This window comes from Capsicum annuum, chromosome 7 (genome assembly GCF_002878395.1).
Source record: "Capsicum annuum cultivar UCD-10X-F1 chromosome 7, UCD10Xv1.1, whole genome shotgun sequence".
NCBI lineage: Eukaryota > Viridiplantae > Streptophyta > Magnoliopsida > Solanales > Solanaceae > Capsicum > Capsicum annuum.
The window spans coordinates 176398048-176406042 of NC_061117.1; the positions used below are offsets into that span (position 1 = coordinate 176398048).

At 29.6% G+C, this 7995-nt stretch overlaps 2 pseudogenes; both read right to left on the reverse strand.

Moving 5' to 3' along the window:
• Nucleotides 1-438: 438 nt before the first annotated feature.
• Nucleotides 439-2381, reverse strand: LOC107878042 (annotated as a pseudogene).
• A 3650-nt stretch (nt 2382-6031) lies between these two features.
• On the reverse strand, nt 6032-7232 carry LOC107876626 (annotated as a pseudogene).
• Between the last annotated feature and the right edge of the window lie 763 nt (nt 7233-7995).

Below are 7995 nucleotides of genomic sequence, written 5' to 3' on the forward strand. Positions count from 1 at the left end.
TTGCAAATTCTGCTTTGTAAAATAATGACATAAATGAACTTTTTTGTAATGGTTGTGGTATAGATAAGTTAAACTTTTAAAGGCAATGAAATAGATAAACAAAATTTATAATGAGTGATATAGGTGAACCATTTCCAATAGGTTGATGTCATTTTTTAGGCTTTTTCCTTTCTCTTTTGACTTGTTTTTACACTTTTTGACATAAAAAGCATTTTTTTTTAGCTTTTCCAAACACCACTAACACTAAAAGAGGTGCTTAAAAGTTAAAAATACCTAAAAATAGTAAATTAAGATACAACATTAAAAGTGTATTAGTCATAAATTAAATTTGTATGTTTAACTTACCAACTAGTATTTCAAATTTAAGTGGCTATCTAGGTATTAACCCTATTAATAAGCAACCAGTTTATTAAGTAAAACATAACAAGGAACCAGTAATAAAGTTTGAGAAAAAAAATTGATTTGTTAATAAAGAGCAAAGCTAAAAGACAATTATGCGAAGGGTCGTTTGGTTGGAAAATTGTTATCCCGGGATAACTTATTCCACCATGTATATGGGATAAGTTATCTCATCACTATGGTGTAAATGGTGGGATAAGTTATCCCACTATTGATTAATCCCTCTAATTATACGCGGGATAAAATAATCTTTTATTTTATCCCGGGATTACTTATCCAATACCTCACACCAAACGACTTATATGGTACTTCATTGTTCAAAATTGAAGTTACACACAAATTTCCAATTATTTAAGTCAATCCTCTCAAATGTTCCCCAGCACCACAACCTCCAACAGCTGCATTATGACGACCTCAAAAACAAAATACTTATAACAAGATTTGACTAGCAAGGATCTGCAAATTGGGTTGGAGATAATTTACTACCACTATAACGACCTCAATAGTTACAAAGCTGCATTATTCAGTAGTTCATCGATAAGTTTCCCAAGGGACAAGTATGACGACCCACCTTCCATTATGCTGCCCCTGCTCTTCTCCTTCATCTCCTTTGCCTTATCTCTTACCGTGGAGTTAGTTTCCATCAATTTCGTTATCCCCTTTTTAATAGCTTCTGCAGTTATCATTGGTTGATCTTTATTCCTTTCGCAGTAATCCAATGTGAACTCCACTGCTACTCCTACTTCTTTCACTAACTGAAATGCATTTACCTGCTGTTCTGAGTGCAATGGCCATGTTGCTATAGGCACCCCAAACCATATGCTTTCGAGTATTGAGTTCCATCCACAGTGTGACACGAATCCCCCGACTGCTTCGTGGGACAACACCTTCAATTGTGGGAACCCACCCCACCACTTTCCCTTTCTTCTCTGTCCGGCCTAGTAATCCTTCAGGCAAAATTTCGGAATAGCTAGTGTATTCTCCAGGGAATTGCGCGTTGTTGCTTTGTGGTGGCCGTCGTAAAGACCACAAGATCCGGCAGCCAATGTTTTCTAGGGCTATAGCGATCTCATTCACTTGCTCCGCTTGTAAACTTCCTTGGCTCCCAAAACAGATTAGCACAACCGAATTCAGTGGCTGTTCGTCCAGCCAATTAGTTGTTTCTGCCTCCTCTGACTCTGATCGTGATTTTGACTGGTTTAAAATTGGACCAATTGGATAGATGAGTGGCAGTGGTTCATGTTCAGACCTTGACATGTTGTTGTAAGCATCCAAGGCATGAATTTCTAGTTCAGCAAAAGTGTTGATAATGACGCCTTAGGCTTTTCTGTACCCACGAGCGAAATCAAGAAATCTTCCTAACCATGTGTCTCTGTCTACTAGGACCATTGGCAATACAGTAGGAGGAATTGGGCAAGCCTAACTGGGAAATGATGATAGAGTACTACTGTCCGAGTTCTTGAAATTGGAAACATCTTGACGACACTCGTCTTCAAGAAACTGGAAATGAAGCATCAGTCCAAGGAAAGCAGCTGGCGAGGTGAAAAACACGTAGATCGAGATCCCAAACTCGTCTGCTACATCCATCAATGGAGTGCATAGCATGTCTACAACAAGCCCAGTGAGTTTATTACCAGGGCGTTGACTTATTAAAAAGTCCCTGATGAGCGATTTCTGGCTTTGTACTAATCTGTAGACAAAGTGTCCTCGGGTTTTCGAGCTCCATTCTGGGGTTGGATCAGCAGCTGGTAATTCAAAGAATCGAAGGCGATCGGAGGAGGATGAAGCAGCTACAGAGTCGACGAAAGGGCCACTGACAGCATCGATGTAATCGGGGAGTTTCATAATAAGGACAGTGATTGAGAGTTGATGATTTCGACTGAAGAAAAGCTTGGCTAATTCCAGCATCTGAGCAACATGGACATTGCTGGAGAAGGGATTAGAATCAGTTCTGCTAATTTCTCCATATAAGCTTTGTTGCCTGTGGTGATTTCACCTTCACCTTCTAATTTCTCATTTTCGCTCTTGCTTTTCTAGATTTATTCATTCTTATGTCCCAATCCCGTGTCAGCACGGACCAACATTAAAATATTTTAATCATGTATAATAAGTTAGATTGATATCAATTCTAATTATGAATTATACATAAAATATAAAAATACAAAATGTATAACTACTTAATAGTATTTTTTAATGAGCCAAATTATCTCAAAGAATAATTATGTATAACTTACTCATGTAAATAATAAAAGTTGATGCATTTTGAAGTTTAGGTCTTTAATCTTGTGACTGAGATTTGCTACACTAAGTATAAAATATGAAATTAAAATTGATACATAACACTTTATACTTATTGAATAAAATAGAAAATAATTGTTGAAAATGATAAAGAGTTGTCTAGTAATTGCATATTAAATGACATGCAGGTTGCAATCAATAACCCAAAATTGAATTGTATTCCCCTATTAATTCGGCATAAATATTCTTTATTTTTACTTCTTCTTTTCTTTTATTTATTAATTTGTTTTTTGAAGTTAAATTAAATTAATACTTTAAATTTAAATTTTAAGTGTTTTGGAAATTATAAAAAAGGAAAACTACAAGTTACCATCTTTCATATTAATTTAAGTTATTTGACTTTGAGAACACGATAAAATATATTTCTCTAAATGTTTTATCGAACTTTGTTTTAGTATATGTTTCTTTCATTAAAACGTCGGAGTCATTTATATGTTAACATTATTTCTTATGCATTATTTGATGTGATGTATTATAACTTGCCCTTTCAATTTAGATATATTTAAAAAAAAGTTTTGAAAAAAAATTGCATATACATTCTAAGATTCATCCAGGATCTAGCACAGATTCAATAAATGCTATTTTTGGGCTCAATTTATGTGACACAAATAGAATTTAGATAATTAATAATACTTTTAAAATGTATTTAGATAATTTAAGCTGTTAATTCTTGCAATTTATCATATTTGTTATGTAATTTTCAAATAATATACATTACTTTTTTTGTTCAAACTTTTGTTGAATTAATAGTCAATTATATTGTTAAAATAATTTTAGTTTTTTAACTATTGTGATTGATAAAACTTTTTTTCTATTCCAGTTTAAGTGACACTAATATAATTTCGAGAGTCCACCAAAAATTTTATATTTTATAAAAATTTTAAGCTGCTAATTATTGTGATTTATAGTATTTTTACATTTTTTTTTGAAATTTACAACAGATTAAATTATTTTTAAATATCTTAAGTTATTATGTATTTTAATTTATAATACTTTTTATGTAATTTTTGAATAATATATGTTACTTTCCTTGTCCGGAGTTTTGTATTGTCGATAGTCAATTATATTTTTTAAATAATTTAAATTTTTAATTTTTGTGATTTATAATATTTCTTCTATTTCAATTAAGTGGTACAATGCTTAGATGATCATAATAATTAATTAGGGGCGATATAGTAAAATCACGATTGAAGCAGCGAAGCATAAATATCTTAAATGACTTACAACAAATAATTAGAGTGACTTAGCCAAATTACTATAAAAGATGCTCGTAAAAAAATTAATTGGACCTCATATAAGACGTCAAGTTAATTTTAAACATCAAGAGTTAATTTATCATTTTTATACCTATCTTACCTTTTTTATTAAATATTATTATTTTTTTAATACTTAAATGACTTACTATAATTAATTAGGTGTGATATTTAGTAAAGCCATGGTTGAAGTAATTGAAGCAGATATATCATAAATGTCTATTTTACTTTTTAAATTAAATATTATTAATTTTTTAATACCTGAATAACCTATAATAATTAATCAGGGACGATATAGTAAAATCATGTTTGAAGCAGGTAAAGCAGATATATTATAAATATTTATTTTAATCTTTTTTAATTAAATATTATTAATTTTTTTAATACCTAAATGACTTATAATAGCTAATTAGAGGTGATATAGTAAAATCACGAATTGAATATTACTAATTTTTTAATATGATCTATAATAATTAATTAGAGTTAATATAGTAAAATTATGGTTGAAACAGAAATGCAAAATATAGTGAAGAAATTATTTACTTTTAAGTGAGTAAAATAAAAAATATATGAAATATTTAATCATACATTTTAATAAATATGGGCCCCACCATATTCAATAGAACTTAGGCATTATTGTAATTAAATAGAAAAGGGAGGACTTTTATTTAGGGTTATGGTTGTAATGAAATGAAAATAGGCGGACTTTTTCTTTAAAAGTGTTGCTAAAGTTCAACAAGTAAAGCATTAAAGATAATATAGAAAAGCAAGTTAATTCTACGAAAAGACCATTATATCCTTAATCTTTTTATTAATACCTTTAAGCTACCATGTTGAAACCAAAATATATGCTACTTTTCTTATCCAAAGTTTTGTGTCATTGATAGTCAATAATATTTTTTAAATAATTTAAATTTTTAATTATTGTGTAAAACTTTTTCTACTTCAATTTAAGTGACATGATACTTAGATGACCATAATAATTAATTAAAGGTGATATAGTAAAATCACAATTGAATATATTAGAAAAAAATTAAATTAGGTGAAATTGTAGTAACAAATAAGAAATAAAGTAAATTATATGTTTGATATGAAATTAAATAAAGAATAAAATTTATTTAATTGCATCAATTATAATTGATTTTTACAATAAATTATCATCCTACTAATCAATTTACTTAAATATATTTGAAACAATTTTATACATAAAAAAGATAAATAAGATTGAAAAATAAATGGAAGATAGAGGGTCCACATGTGTGGAAATATATGCAAGATCATGTATGATGGCATTATGGTAAATTTCTTACATGACATTGCTTGTAATTAAAGAGAAAAAAAGTGGATTTTTATTCAAACTTTTGATGAGGTTCCAAAATCAAAGCACAAAAAATAATTGAATTGAGCTTATAATTTATTGTAATGACTTTAATACTCTTTAAGTATGAATTTAAAGACAAAAAACTATCATGTTGAAACCACTTCTTCTATAATATAGAAATAATGTAGTTTGTTAGGGCACAGATTTAAAGATATCGGAATTTTTTTTTAAATTTTTGGTATGAAATTAGTCATGTATTTGTGTTACTATGAAATTAATATTAAAATTAAATTGTTACTCAATATAAAAATATTTTGTAATTTTTTTTTCAAGCTGATTAAAAAGAAGTCATAAATTTGAGAAAATATATCATCAGATTTCACGGATGTTGTCTTTGTTTCTCCTTCCCAATTAGATTAAACACAGTGCGCACGAGTCACGTGCGTTGCCCCCCGCCACCAATTCAAATGGCAAAACTTTGTAAACAAGTACCAGTGGTATTTATCAAATAGGTATATCTTCTTATAGAGTTAAAAGGACACACGATAAAGAGCCAATCCCTCACTCAACACATTTTCCAATAACATGAATATCTTTATAGTAGACAAAATGGTTCGATGAACCCCTGTACTATGTCGGTTTTGTAAGTTGGGCACTTTTACTTACCTTGAACCTACTAAAAAAACATCATTTTAAACACTTTTTTTGTGAGTATAATACACTCTGGCCATATCAGCTGCCATGTTAGCTTACACGTCTATCACGTCTGCCGCGTCAGCTGCCACATCAGCAGCCAAGTCATTTTTAAGTATTACATTAAATTTTATGTTATTTTTAAAATGCTACACAAGAAATTAAATATTAAAATAAATTTAATTAAATAATTTTTTTTTATAAATTGTAGAAATCCTAATACACAAATACAATAAATTTTTAATTTAAATTAAATTAAATTTTTAATTATAAATTTAAAGTTTTAACTATAAATTCACATTACACAAACATAATGAATTTTCAATTTTTATTTAAATATCTTCAACAATTTGTAAAATTTACAAAATTAATACTAAACAAAATGAAAAATTTTAATTGGGAAAATGAATAAAAAAAATTTAAAAAGTAAATCAAGAACAATTTTTTTTTTTTGACAATGAACAACAAACAATAATATCAACCACAGCAAAGACCTCTTTAAGGATATATAATTTTTTTTTTTTACAATGAACAACAATAACAACAATATCAATCAGCAAAGACCGTCTTCGGGAACAACAACAATGTTTTCTTTTCTACAATGAACAACAACAATATCAACCACAACAAAGCAAAGGCCCTCTTCACGAATATATAATTTTTTTTTTGACAATGAACAAAAATAACAATATCAACCAGCAAAGACCCTCTTCAGGAGCAACAATATTTTTTTTGACAATGAACAACAATGACAATATCAACCACAACAAAGACAAGTAATAAAATAAATTTTCGTTGAATCTTATCAATCTTAACTCCACTAACATCCACTTTCTTTGAAGTAGCAATAAAATAAGCTTGATTAACTCTCCTTAATGGAACCCCATTAACCTTAAATGATCCACTAACAAGTAACAGTCCAGAACATATAAGTTGTTTCAAGAACACAACTCTTTTTTCCTTAAATCTCCCAGCTAGAATAATCAAACTAGTACCAGGTGTAATACTGGCTCTCAATTTTGTGGGTTTGGTTTGTGTTCGTTAATGAGGGATTTTTTCACGTCATCAGCTGAGTAGAATTTTTGTGGTTTGATGGCGGTGGTTGAGGGCGGAGCAACGATAGTGGTGGATTTTGGGTGGGTGGGGAATTTGCCGCCCTTTTTCTTCTTGATAACACAAAGGCCCTTTTTGTGGTACATTTTGAAACGGAAGAATTTGTCGATTTCGTTGATTAGGTAAGGGTTACGGGGGAATTTCTCGGCGGCCATTACTGTGAAGTGTGTAAAGGGCATGCTTGGAGTGAAAGGGGAACAAAATGAAAGTGAAATTTAAATTGTGCAAAGGGTACATTTGAGAAAGTGAATAAAAAACCCTCTTTATTTTTTTTCAATTTTAATATTATTTTTAATTGTTTTAATTAGTTTAATATAAAATTGGCCAAAAATTGACCTTACTCGCACTTCAGGAGAGTGTAATCACTCTCATTATCCTAGTCAGTATTTTAATGCCATATAGACAAAGTCAACGGTCAAAGGATTTAAAATATAGCTTTTTTGTGGATTCAGGGGTTCAAATGACAAACATGTAAGTAGAAGTGCCCAACTTATAAAATCGACATAGTACAGGGGTCCAGAAGGTCATTTTGCCTTTATAATATAAAGTCTACATACGGTGCTTGTTTTGTGGCGAAAGAAGAAAGAGGAAATTTAAATTAAAAAAAGGGAATGAGTCGTTGGATTTCTAATTCTAGATGGATATGGTGTTGAATGAGGGAGAAATTTAATAAATGAATTTATGAGAACTTCCATGATCAAGATGGTGAAATTACATGGACAGTGAAATATTTTTAGTGTGCAATTTTCATGTTTAAAAATAGATAGTCTGTTGAATATATTTGCACTAAAGATGCTCATAGAGTCATGAACCTTCACTGAAAATTTTATATTTTGAATAAAGGCTCATTTCCTTTAATGCAGCTTCAATATTTATTTTGCTATTTTAAAATCTTAAAAGACTGTCATTTTTTGAATT